The sequence below is a fragment of the Lissotriton helveticus genome, chromosome 3_1, assembly GCF_964261635.1.
Source record: "Lissotriton helveticus chromosome 3_1, aLisHel1.1, whole genome shotgun sequence".
In the NCBI taxonomy this organism is placed as follows: domain Eukaryota; kingdom Metazoa; phylum Chordata; class Amphibia; order Caudata; family Salamandridae; genus Lissotriton; species Lissotriton helveticus.
The window spans coordinates 479,549,412-479,563,552 of NC_136061.1; the positions used below are offsets into that span (position 1 = coordinate 479,549,412).

Sequence of the window (14,141 nt, forward strand, 5' to 3'; positions counted from 1 at the left end):
CACCTAATGTGGGAGCTATTCTTGGAAGCTCAGGCAAATGGGCTTCTTGAGGCTTTAAGTGGGTTAAAGGAACGTTTTTAAAAGTAGCTTTTGAAAAATATGTGTTACAAATCCAATTTTATCAATGACGTGACTTTGTAATAAACATTTTAAAAGGTCTGAGAATTAATATTTATATGGTTCCTCGGCTGAGGTAACTTCATTTACTTCAATAAAGTACCCTATTGCTTTTCTGTGTAACAGCTAAACCTGCTTCACTCAATATAGCTTGTTAGGACTTCTCACTGTAAGGACATGTTTAAAATTAAACTTTGACATGTTCTACTCTCAAATTCTATGCACCCTGCCTTATGGGTATTTAAGGCTATCTAGGGATGATTTTTTGATATTTAAAAGGAGAGTATAGGCCTATTAAAAAGATGCTATTTTGACAGGTTTAATGTGCAGTTTAAGCCTGCACAGCAAAGTTACTGGTGGCATGACTGTAGTCATGTTTTGCATTGAAATTTTAGTGCTGGTACAATATGTGCAGCAGTCCACTCATGACATTTAACTTAAACCCCTACGTACACTTTTACCATTTGTTAGGGAGTAATGGGTAAGTTAAATATGCCAATTAGGGGTATACTAATTCAACATGTTTTTACAGGTCAGATCACATACTAGGCATAGGGCAACAGTGCTCCAATGTGCAGAATCCAAAAACCAGCAAATAAAATGGCAGAAATTGAGGGTGACCATTCAAAAAAGTGCATTTTCCTAGAATGACTGTTAGAAATGGAGGTCTCCAATCGGCAGAGGTAGGTTCCTTTGTCCAAGTAGGGACCATTATTCCTAGTCAGTGTAAGGGAGTTACACTCCTAAAATAACTCCTGCTCACCCTCTTGGTAGCTTGGCACAAGCAGTCAGGCTTATCTTTGAGGCAATGTGTAAAGCAGTTGCACATAACCAACAGTAATACAATGAAAAAACAACAAAAGGATACACACCAGTTTATAGAAATATTTTTATATATCAAAAACAAGACCAAAACGCTAAGAATCCAACATACAGTGCTTAAAAATATATACTTTACAAGATATCCCTAAAATTGCAGAAATATCTCAAAAACACAGTTTGTATGAGTCAGTAACTCCATCCAGGGGTAACTCAATGCTGAAAACAAAGGAGTCTAACAGTTACCGGGTTAGTACGGGCCAGCGAATGCATGGACAGATTTGGTGACAGTACCTTCGTTGTCGCGCTGGCACATTGGTGCGAGCCGGTCGTGGCAACTGTCACAGTTGCGTTGCAAAATGGAAGCAACATAGGGTGCGGTGCCCTTCTTGATGTGGTGCAGGTGGCAGCTTTGTGATGATCGTCCAGGTGGTGTCGGTGAGACTAAGGCTTATGGTGCATGACGAAGCAGTGCTCGATGTGGTGCTGGCAAGTTGCGGTGCAAGCGACAGAGCCGGTTAGCAGGAGCTGGTGTCGGTCGGTCCAGACTGTTGTGTGGAATGAGGCAGTGCATCCTGAAAGTTACGAGCAGTGCCGCTAGCCATGATGTGGTCACAGGTGGCAGCAACAATGGCGTCAGTGAGACCAGGATGGCAAAGTGAAGTGAGTAAGTGCGGAGTGCGGTGCCTAAAGGGCCACAGTGCAAGCAGCGGTTTGGGGGATGGTGGCATCGGTGAGACCAGGGTTGAGGTGCGAGATGCAGACGGTGTGGTCTGCGGTGCCATCAGGACAGAGAGCCGGTGAAAAAGTCAGTGACGGAGTTGGGTGCGTTTACCTTCTCTGTAGCAGCTGAAACAACGGTTCCAGCAGCGGTACCCAGAGGTTGGTGAAGTCTTTGCAGTCCATGAGACTTCAGAACACAAAGCAAGCTCTACTTAAAACCCTTGGAGATACTCAGCATGAGTAAAGAAAGTTCAGTCCAGTCCTTTCACTGCCCAAGGCAGAAGCAGCAACTGCAGGCCAACCCAACAAAGCAACAACACAGCAGCAGGGCAGTACTCCTCCTAGCAGCTCTTCCTGCTCTTCTTGGCAGGTTCCTTGATTCCAGCAAGTTCTAAAATTCTTTGGTCTGTGCCCCAATATTTATACTCATACTCTAAATGCAGCCCAGGTCTATTCAGACTCTCTGGAGCCACTTCACACCCCCAGCCTCCGTCACTCCAAAGCCAGACAGTCAATCCACAAACCTAGCAGAGGCACACAGGATGGCTAAGTAAGAGACCTTCTTTCTAAAAGTTGTATTTTCAAACAACAAACATAAAAATCATCTTTACTAAAAGATGCATTTTCACATTCTGAGTCGAGGCATACTAAACTCCATTTCCCTAGCTTGTCCCAATGGGAAGTTATGCATATAAGATGTTATAAGTAAAACTCCCATTATATCCTATGGGACAGATCACCTTGCAGTGGTGAAAAACAAAATACATTGTAATTCATCACCAGGACATGTCACCCACACCAGTACATGTTCCTACCTTTAATATACACAGCACCCTGCCCACAGGGGTACCTTTTGCTTACCTTAGGGGTGACTTAAATGTAAAAAAGGGAAGGTTAGGGGCTGGCAAGTGGGTGCACTTGCCAGGTTGACATGGCAGTTACAAACCGCTTGCAGACACTTCAGTGGCAGGTCTGAGATACCTTTTCAGGGCTACTTATGTGGGTGGCACAACCAGTGCTGCAGGCCCATTAGTATCATTTGATTTACAGGCCCTGGCACACTCAGTGCACTTTACTAGGGGCTTACCAGTAAATCAAATATGCCAATCATGGAAACACTAATCCACAATAACAATTTACAACAGGAGCACTTGCACTTTAACACTGAACAGCAGTGAGAAAGTGCACAGAGACACTAAACCAGCAAAACACAGTCAAAACCATGAGGTCAGAAAGCAAAAAGGCAGGAGAAACATCCCAGAGGATGCCAAGTCTAACAATGACTATTACCCTGATTCTGGCCTCTACTTTGGTACCAGCCTTGGGCAAGTATAATTATTTGCCCTGTTTTAGGTGTGGCATTGTGCCTGCAAGGGCCCCTCCTTTTCTGCTCTCAACAGGTCTTGTTGGGTTTATTTTCGGGGGCTCACATTTGCACATTTTTGTTTGGTATTCTAGTTCCTCTACTCAAGGCTCAGGCAGTCTGTGCCAAAGGGATTTGTGCTGCTGCAATTTGATACCATCTGTTTCTGTTCCCCTGTGTCCCTGTCTTTGGGTTCCTTGCCTGGTGGTTGTCTTTGGCTTCTCTGGCTCTCCATGTGTCCCTCTTGGTTGGCTATGAGGGCCTCATGTCTTTTGAGGTATTGCTCCCTGCTGTGCCTGGTACCTACTCGGCTGCAAGCACCTGTTGGTGTGCTTCCTTGGTGGGGGATTGATTCCAGTCATAACTCAATTGAGGGATCTTAATGATCTAAGCATTGGAATGAGAAATTGAGGAAGAGGTAATGCTTCAGTTACTTGTTGGTAAACCCATAACTTTGATTCTGCTTCCTCGTATTAGTACTTGCAATCCTTCCACCATTCCTTCTGTAAGCTCGGCTTTGATAGCATTTGGTTCAGCTGATTTATTATTTGACTCCGAAGGTTTTAATGGAGAATTTGTCTTTTATAGGCAGTACTAGAGAGTGACAATATTTTTCCTTTTTTTCCCTTCAAGGTTAAGCAACGGGATACTTGTCTGTGGACACCTCTCCTGATTTAATCACTGAAATAAGGACGAAGAATCAGAGTAATGGGATTACCAACAACTGGTGCACAAATATAGCAGCCACTGTTTTTTGCCACATGAGTGTGGGCAAATATAAAACATTGTAGGCTATCCTGCATTGGAATGGAACTGTTTAAAAGTAATCTCCTACTCTCAGGTTTGAACCTAGGAATAGCGCAGTAATTTCTCACCCAGTTAAACAATCAATTAGGATTCTTATACAGCGTGGCTAATCATCCATTAGGGTCTGAAGGTGCTGGGGGGAAGGGGGAGTTTCTGCAGTTCAGTCGAAGAGCCAGTTCAGTTGAAGAGCCAGGTTTTGAGGTCCTTCCTGAATTGAGGGAGTGAGGGTTATTGCCTCATATGTAAAGGAAGAGAGTTCCAGGTCGTTGGGGCTATGTAGAAGAAAGATCTTCCTCCGGCTGTGGTCTTGCGGATCAGTGGGATAGTAGCCAGGACCAGCTTGGCGGAGGGTAGGTGTCTGGTGGGAGTGAGGAAGGGGAGGCAGTGATTGAGGTATGAAGGTCTGATGTTGTGGAGCGCATGGTAGGCATGTGTGAGGAGCATAAAGGTGATTTGTCTGATGATTAGGAGCCAGTTAAAACTGCACCCTTCAGTGTGTACACTTACTGGGTGTATAGTTACCTCTGGTACTGCATGGGGCTTGTAATGAGGTAGTCAGACTACGCCTACATCTACAGCATCTCATGAGCTGTGGTTAAGATGTCACTTTTGTAATATTCGCCAGCCAATGGATGGGGTGACTCCTGATCACTCCCTAAATTACAGGTAATCAAAAATGCTCCCAGAATCAACCCTACCCACTTTTGCAGCACATCCCCTTTATTTTGCTGCAAAATATCTATTCCTGGTCTCTGGCTTCCAGGCTGGGCTGTTTCTGTTTAATGTGATGTGCTTCTCTACTAGCGTGAGAGTTTTTTAACTTATGCCCAGAATCTTCATAAAACGTGTACTGTACTCTTAAGTCAAAATACAGTACTGTACTTAGTGCAAGTCTTTGTTAACTGCATGCCTTACAGTTCGATGCACAATGTTCCACAATAAACTGCTTGCAAAACAATGTTCGATTCACAAAGTTCCACAGTGCACTGCTTGCAAATTAATGTTCGTTTCACAAAGTTCCTTAAAGAAATACCTGAAAACTATGTCCATACAAATCCTTGGGCCGTAGTCAGGAATGGCCTTGAAGAGTATAAATGATTACACACTTACTTGTTGAGCGGGGGGGTTTCATGCTCAGTCTAACCTTTGTCCTTTTCCTATTTTGCAGATCGTTCCAGCAGGGCAGGAGAGGGGCCGGGATCAAGATGCGCCGGAAACAGGAAGGAGGGAGCGCTACCGGCTGCGCTGCTGAAGCCGATGCAGGTCCGGGGACTAGCGAGGTCTGCAGAGGAGAGCCAGCGCCGAACTCCAGGCGGGAAGCGGAAGATCGGATCTTAGGTAAGCGGGTAAAAGACAAGCACAAGCACCGGGTGGCGCTCAGGGCTGCCTTTTATAGACAGTAAAGGGTGTGGTTCCTATGCGCTGCACGTTGTTCTTGGAAAACGTGCAGCACTTCAGTTATTATGTAAATGGAGGGTAGAACACGGGAGGAAATAGCACGTGGCAAAGGAAAGATAGACAAAAAGGAAGCCTTGGTAAAAGCAAACTCCAGCATTCATGACAAAACAATACTAATGCCTAATAAAGCAAACTCCAGTATTCCTAACAGTATACAAAGAGTTATCAAGGAGGCTACTACTGCAATGAGAGGGGACAAGGTCTTTGCTGTGCACAAACCCTAACAGTCGCCCCCCTCAAAAGCCCTCCTACTGGGTGAGGTTTCCCTGAATGTGTTAAGTAAAACCTTCTAATCAATCGTGGGGCGTGTTCATAGGACGCTGGCTCCCATGAATTTTCCGTTTCATCATACCCCTTCCATTCCATTAAATAAAACAGACGTCCATGGATTCTTTTTGCGTCTTTTATACTCTGCACTGCATATACTAGGTTTCCTTTAATTGTTACGGGCGGTGGGGGAGGCTCAGGTCGGGTTTTTGGGTTGTATGGCTTAAGCAAGGATACATGGAATGTAGAGTGTATCACTTGGCAAGTCCAATTTTGCTGTTACTGGGTTCACTATGGTGGTGACACTAAAAGGTCCAATAAAATGTGGCTGTAACTTTCCGGATCCTTCTACATTTAAGTTCTTTGTGGATAGCCATACCTTTTCACCGATCTGGTATGTTGGTGCCTCAGTTCTGTGTTTGTCTGCTTGCTTCTTCATGCGTTCCTTATACCTCAATAAATGTTTCCTGGCCTTGTCTTGAATGTCACCTAATCTTGTTAGTCTATCCGTTACTGTTGGAAGAAAGGAATCTTCTACCAGAATGGGTAAAGCTCTTGGATGATACCCGTGCATGAAATAGAATAGTGTGCAATGTAGTGCTACATGCTCAGTATTGTTATAAACAAACTCCGCCAAAGGTAAAGCTTCCAGCCATTCACTAGTGTAGTCTGCCAACAAACATCTTAATGTTTGGAGTAAGGTTTGGTTCAGTCGTTCAGTTTGTCCGTCTGTTTCTGGATGGAAAGCGGTGGACAGCGCCACCTCCACTTTCAGTTTGTCACATAGACTTTTCCAAAACCTAGAATTGAACTGACTACCCCGGTCTGACAGCACTTTACTTGGCAAGCCATGCAAACGAACTATTTCTGCAAATTCTACTGCGGTTGGCAATTTCCGTAATGGTACAAAATGTGCCATTTTAGACAAAAAAACTACTATTACTAATACTGTTGTGAATAATTTTACTGGCGGTAAACTGACAATAAAATCTACACTCACAGTGTGCCATGGTTGTGTGGGTGATGGCATTGGTACCAACAACCCAGCAGGGGCCTTGTGGGACGATTTATGTCTTGTACAAACAGGACAGGTGGTGACGAATTGCTTAATGTCCTTGCTCATAGTGTCCCACCAAAAGTGTTTTCGCACATTATCTAGAGTTTTTACCCAACCAGGATGGCCTGTCAAAGGTGAAGTATGATGCCATGTTATCACCTGTGTTTGTAATTCTGTGGTGGGCACATAAAGCATGGTGTTGTGATACAATAACCCATGTTGTATAGTGCTACGGGATCCCTTCAACCATTCTTGAGGATCTGTTTGCAAATGTGCAGTATAAAGGTCTGTCATGAAATCCTTCTGTTGTACTGGTGCTAAAAGTTTTTGGGGTGCAATAATAGGTTCTCCTATTGTGTCTTGTTTTGTTTCTAAGGTATGTCCGTATCTGGATAAAACATCAGATTGGATTTGTTGTGCACCTGGTCTATAGGTAATGACGAAATCAAAGGTACTGAAGAAATTTAAGCACCGCATTTGGCGTGGTGTTAGAGCTTTACGTGATCCAAAGAACTATAGGTTCTTATGGTAAGTAAAGATAGTAATAGGGAACTTGGCTCCCATTAAATGGTGTCTCCATTCGGAAAAGGCTACCTTGATAGCTAAGAGTTCCCTTTCAGCCACGGTAAAATTCTGTTCGGCTGGTAGTAATTTTTGGGAATAGAAGGCTATTGGGTGCAATTGGCTGTCTACAGCATCTCGTTGTGAGAGAACTCCCCCTAATGCTACCTGCGAAGCATCTGCTTCTACAAAAAAATGGCAAGTCAGGGTCAGGGTGTTTCAGAACTGGGGCCGAAGTGAATTTTTGCTTTAACAGTTGGAAAGCTTGCGATGCTTCGTCAGTCCAAAGAAATCGTTGCCCTTTCCGCAACAAAGTGGGCCATGATGTCTGCAAAATGAGAAATAAATCTCCTATAAAAGTTGGCAAAACCCAGAAACCTCTGTACATCTTTTACAGAGGAGGGTTCAGGCCAATCAGTAATAGCACTGACTTTCTTGATGTCCATGGTGATACCTAGAGGTGACAGGCAGTATCCTAAAAAATCTACCGAGCTTGCATTGAATGTACCCTTTTCTATTTTTGCAAAGAGGTGATTTTCTTTTAGTTTTGCTAATACTGCACGAACATGTTGGGTGTGATCTTCCTGATTTGTTTAATAAATGAGGATGTCGTCAATGTATACTATTACGCACACATCCAAGAATTCGTGTAACACCTCATTAATAAAGAATTGAAATGCCGCAGGGGCATTACATAACCCAAAGGGCATTAGAGTGTATTCGAATAGTCCAAACTTTGTTTTGAAAGCCGTCTTCCATTCATCATTCTCTTTGATTCTCACCAAGTGGTATACCCCCGCAAATCCAATTTAGTGTAAACTGTAGAATGTCTTAATTGGTCCAACAGGACAGGAATCAGAGGAAGGGGGTACTTGTTTTTTATCGTTGCCTTATTAAGTCCTCTATAGTCTATGCACACACGCAGGGATTTATCCGGTTTCGGGATAAAAAAAAGCGGAGATGACACTGGAGATGTGGAATGACGGATGAACCCAGACTGCAATAGGTCATCTAAGTATGTTCTTAAATATTTGGTCTCTTCGTCAGTCAAGGCATATACTCTATTGTTAGGCAAAGGGGCCCCTGCAATAAGGTCTATACGGCAGTCATAGGACCGATGCGGGGGCAAAACACTAGACATCTTTAAACTTAGAATATTCAGGAGGATTTGTTCTTGTGTAATACCAGCACAATGTATTACTGATCTCTGTTCATTTCCTGCTTCCTGATAGCAAGTGGTTCTACAAAAGGAGGAATCCAGAGTAACTGTTCTATTTACCCAATCGATTTTTGGGTTATGAGCAGTTAGCCAAGGCACCCCAAGGATCAACCCAATATTAGGGGTGTCTATCAGATCAAAACTAATCAGTTCTGTATGTCCGTTTTGACAGACCATGATGAGTGGACTTGTTTGTTTTGTGATCAAACCAGACGTCAGTTCTGACCAATCCACAGCACACACTGCTTCTGGACAAGGCTTTAAACACACAGGTAGGCCTAATGTTTCAGCTAACTTGCTGTTCACAACATTTCCTGTAGCTCCAGAATCAAGAAGTACAGGGAGAGAATGTCTAATCTGGGCAGTTACTATTAAAAAGATCTGGATTAAGAAATGTCTAGGTATATGAGGAACCACAAAAGCTGCTGAATTAGAGGTTTGGTGACACTTTCTCGAACAAGTAACCTCTCCCCTTGTTGAGCTTATTCGTTTTCCGGCGCTGTAGAAGAGACGGAGGAGACCGTAACCTTTCATGGAGTTTTAGGTTCTACAGGGCACTCTCTAGCAAAGTGTCCAGCTTTGCCACAATACAAACATAGTTGGAGTTTTCTCCTCCTTTCTTTTTCTTCCGAAGAGAGTGGGCCTCTAAGTGTCCCTATCTGCATAGGTTCAGGTTCAGGGAGCTTACTGTCTGTTTCTTTCTTTTCATGTCTGACAAAAGTTAGCCTTGATTCCAGTTTGGATTTATCTCCCTTCCTTTCTCCTAGTCTATGTTCCAGTTTCACCACTAAATCCACGAAATCAGAATAATCTTCAGGCAAGTCGACAATATGTGCAAGAGCGTCCTTTAAATTGTCTCTTAATCCCTTATAAAAAAGGGAGACACGCTTTTCCTCTGGCCACTGTGTCTCCGTGAGTAAACGGTTAAAACTAGTGAGGTAGGTCAATAAATCCTTATTGCCTTGCTTTAAATTGAGGAGTTCGTTATCACTTGCCTGCATAAAGGTGTGTTTTGCAAAAAGGCGAGTCATAGTACATTTAAACTGATTCCAATTATGGAGGATTGGATCATCCCTATCCACAAAAGGAATTGACCAATTAGCTGCCGTTCCGCCCAAATAAGACAAGACAAATGCCCCTTTCGTGGCATCAGTAGGGAACTGTTGTGGCTTACAAACGAAATGTAACTGACATTGATTTATAAAAACATGGAATTTATTACTATCCCCATGGTGCGTACCACTCGTCAAAATTTTGATAAATATCCTGGACAAAAAGATGGTTTATATAGACGAAAGCGTTTAGGCGCAGCTAAAGGCACTGCACTGGGAACATTTACTGTGACCTCCTCTGGGGAAAGAAAGTAGTATGTTTAGATCTCGCCCCAGTTTCTGAGGAGTCCTTAAACAAAGGAGTGAAAGCTGTGTGCCACTGAGACTCCCTAGGTTTATACCTGACCAAATCTTGTTTTAAAGTAGGGTTTTCAAACTTTAATTTCTCTATTTCTTCTTGCATGTGCTGCAAGAGCCCAGTCACTGTCTCATTATGGGCCAAATCCTCGTTTAAGGCTTGCGCCATATCCGTGGCGTCAATGCCTTCTGTTTCTTCCCCTGCATTCATCGTCCAACAGAGCTGCGCTTTTAAGGCTTGTGCTTCTGTCACAACCCAGCTCACCTGAGTATCCTGACAGTTCTGGTGGAGTCTGAAGACAATCCGTACCCACCCTGAAACTGCTTGCTCCAGCACACTAGTTGTACACAATGTGCAAAGAACCAGAAGCTCCAGGGAAGGGGGAAGTAGATAAAATAAAAAAAGAAAGAGACAACACTGCTCTAGTGTTCTCCACAGCTGCTGAATTGCTGTAACCTGTAGCTCAGTCAGACTACTCGTGAAACTCGTGCCTCTCTATTCCTGGTCTCTGGCTTCCAGGCTGGGCTGTTTCTGTTTAATATGATGTGCCTCTCTACTAGCGTGAGGGTTTTTTAACTTATGCCCAGAATCTTCATAAAATGTGTACTGTACTCTTAACTCAAAATACAGTAATGTACTTAGTGCAAGTCTTTGTTTAACTACATGCCTTGCAGTTACCAGTTCCACAGTTCGATGCACAATGTTCCACAATGAACTGCTTGCAAAACAATGTTCGATTCACAAAATTCCACAATGCACTGCTTACAAATTAATGTTCGATTCACAAAGTTCCTTAAAGAAATACCTGAAAACTATGTCCGTACAAATCCTTGGGGCGTAGTCAGGAATGGCCTTGAAGAGTATAAATGATTACACACTTACTTGTTGAGTGGGGGGTCATGCTCAGTCTAACCTTTGTCCTTTTCCTATTTTGCAGATCGTTCCAGCAGGGCAGGAGAGGGGCCGGGATCAAGATGCGCCGGAAACAGGAAGGAGGGAGCGCTACCGGCTGCGCTGCTGAAGCCGATGCAGGTCCGGGGACTAGCGAGGTCTGCAGAGGAGAGCCAGCGCCGAACTCCAGGCGGGAAGCGGAAGATCGGATCTTAGGTAAGCGGGTAAAAGACAAGCACAAGCACCGGGTGGCGCTCAGGGCTGCCTTTTATAGACAGTAAAGGGTGTGGTTCCTATGCGCTGCACGTTGTTCTTGGAAAACGTGCAGCGCTTCAGTTATTATGTAAATGGAGGGTAGAACACGGGAGGAAATAGCACGTGGCAAAGGAAAGATAGACAAAAAGGAAGCCTTGGTAAAAGCAAACTCCAGCATTCATGACAAAACAATACTAATGCCTAATAAAGCAAACTCCAGTATTCCTAACAGTATACAAAGAGTTATCAAGGAGGCTACTACTGCAATGAGAGGGGACAAGGTCTTTGCTGTGCACAAACCCTAACAGTCGCCCCCCTCAAAAGCCCTCCTACTGGGTGAGGTTTCCCTGAATGTGTTAAGTAAAACCTTCTAATCAATCGTGGGGCGTGTTCATAGGACGCTGGCTCCCATGAATTTTCCGTTTCATCATACCCCTTCCATTCCACTAAATAAAACAGACGTCCATGGATTCTTTTTGCGTCTTTTATACTCTGCACTGCATATACTAGGTTTCCTTTAATTGTTACGGGCGGTGGGGGAGGCTCAAGTCGGGTTTTTGGGTTGTATGGCTTAAGCAAGGATACATGGAATGTAGAGTGTATCACTTGGCAAGTCCAATTTTGCTGTTACTGGGTTCACTATGGTGGTGACACTAAAGGGTCCAATAAAATGTGGCTGTAACTTTCGGGATCCTTCTACATTTAAGTTCTTTGTGGATAGCCATACCTTTTCACCGATCTGGTATGTTGGTGCCTCAGTTCTGTGTTTGTCTGCTTGCTTCTTAATGCGTTCCTTATACCTCAATAAATGTTTCCTGGCCTTGTCTTGAATGTCACCTAATCTTGTTAGTCTATCCGTTACTGTTGGAAGAAAGGAATCTTCTACCAGAATGGGTAAAGCTCTTGGATGATACCCGTGCATGAAATAGAATAGTGTGCAATGTAGTGCTACATGCTCAGTATTGTTATAAACAAACTCCGCCAAAGGTAAAGCTTCCATCCATTCACTAGTGTAGTCTGCCAACAAACATCTTAATGTTTGGAGTAAGGTTTGGTTCAGTCGTTCAGTTTGTCCGTCTGTTTCTGGATGGAAAGCGGTGGACAGCGCCACCTCCACTTTCAGTTTGTCACATAGACTTTTCCAAAACCTAGAATTGAACTGACTACCCCGGTCTGACAGCACTTTACTTGGCAAGCCATGCAAACGAACTATTTCTGCAAATTCTACTGCGGTTGGCAATTTCCGTAATGGTACAAAATGTGCCATTTTAGCCAAAAACCTACTATTACTAATACTGTTGTGAATAATTTTATTGGCGGTAAACTGACAATAAAATCTACACTCACAGTGTGCCATGGTTGTGTGGGTGATGGCATTGGTACCAACAACCCAGCAGGGGCCTTGTGGGACGATTTATGTCTTGTACAAACAGGACAGGTGGTGACGAATTGCTTAATGTCCTTACTCATAGTGTCCCACCAAAAGTGTTTTCGCACATTATCTAGAGTTTTTACCCAACCAGGATGGCCTGTCAAAGGTGAAGTATGATGCCATGTTATCACCTGTGTTTGTAATTCTGTGGTGGGCACATAAAGCATGGTGTTGTGATACAATAACCCATGTTGTATAGTGCTACGGGATCCCTTCAACCATTCTTGAGGATCTGTTTGCAAATGTGCAGTATAAAGGTCTGTCATGAAATCCTTCTGTTGTACTGGTGCTAAAAGTTTTTGGGGTGCAATAATAGGTTCTCCTATTGTGTCTTGTTTTGTTTCTAAGGTATGTCCGTATCTGGATAAAACATCAGATTGGATTTGTTGTGCACCTGGTCTATAGGTAATGACGAAATCAAAGGTACTGAAGAAATTTAAGCACCGCATTTGGCGTGGTGTTAGAGCTTTACGTGATCCAAAGAACTATAGGTTCTTATGGTAAGTAAGGATAGTAATAGGGAACTTGGCTCCCATTAAATGGTGTCTCCATTCGGAAAAGGCTACCTTGATAGCTAAGAGTTCCCTTTCAGCCACGGTAAAATTCTGTTCTGCTGGTAGTAATTTTTTGGAATAGAAGGCTATTGGGTGCAATTGGCTGTCTACAGCATCTCGTTGTGAGAGAACTCCCCCTAATGCTACCTGCGAAGCATCTGCTTCTACAAAAAAACGGCAAGTCAGGGTCAGGGTGTTTCAGAACTGGGGCCGAAGTGAATTTTTGCTTTAACAGTTGGAAAGCTTGCGATGCTTCGTCAGTCCAAAGAAATCGTTGCCCTTTCCGCAACAAAGTGGGCCATGATGTCTGCAAAATGAGAAATAAATCTCCTATAAAAGTTGGCAAAACCCAGAAACCTCTGTACATCTTTTACAGAGGAGGGTTCAGGCCAATCAGTAATAGCACTGACTTTCTTGATGTCCATGGTGATACCTAGAGGTGACAGGCAGTATCCTAAAAAATCTACCGAGCTTGCATTGAATGTACCCTTTTCTATTTTTGCAAAGAGGTGATTTTCTTTTAGTTTTGCTAATACTGCACGAACATGTTGGGTGTGATCTTCCTGATTTGTTTAATAAATGAGGATGTCGTCAATGTATACTATTACGCACACATCCAAGAATTCGTGTAACACCTCATTAATAAAGAATTGAAATGCCGCAGGGGCATTACATAACCCAAAGGGCATTAGAGTGTATTCGAATAGTCCAAACTTTGTTTTGAAAGCCGTCTTCCATTCATCATTCTCTTTGATTCTCACCAAGTGGTATACCCCCGCAAATCCAATTTAGTGTAAACTGTAGAATGTCTTAATTGGTCCAACAGGACAGGAATCAGAGGAAGGGGGTACTTGTTTTTTATCGTTGCCTTATTAAGTCCTCTATAGTCTATGCACACACGCAGGGATTTATCCGGTTTCGGGATAAAAAAAAGCGGAGATGACACTGGAGATGTGGAATGACGGATGAACCCAGACTGCAATAGGTCATCTAAGTATGTTCTTAAATATTTGGTCTCTTCGTCAGTCAAGGCATATACTCTATTGTTAGGCAAAGGGGCCCCTGCAATAAGGTCTATACGGCAGTCATAGGACCGATGCGGGGGCAAAACACTAGACATCTTTAAACTTAGAATATTCAGGAGGATTTGTTCTTGTGTAATACCAGCACAATGTATTACTGATCTCTGTTCATTTCCTGCTTCCTGA

General features: G+C 43.4%; 1 long non-coding RNA gene across 3 annotated transcripts in view; it reads left to right on the forward strand.

Annotated features, from left to right (window-relative positions):
- The window catches only part of LOC144822622 (uncharacterized), a 755,115-nt gene that overhangs the window by 531,207 nt on the left and 209,767 nt on the right, over positions 1-14,141 (forward strand). For all 3 annotated transcript variants that reach the window (XR_013608651.1, XR_013608650.1, XR_013608652.1), the window contains 2 exons: positions 4,998-5,167; positions 10,739-10,908. This is a non-coding gene — a long non-coding RNA (uncharacterized LOC144822622). The remainder of the gene's footprint in view (positions 1-4,997; positions 5,168-10,738; positions 10,909-14,141) is intronic.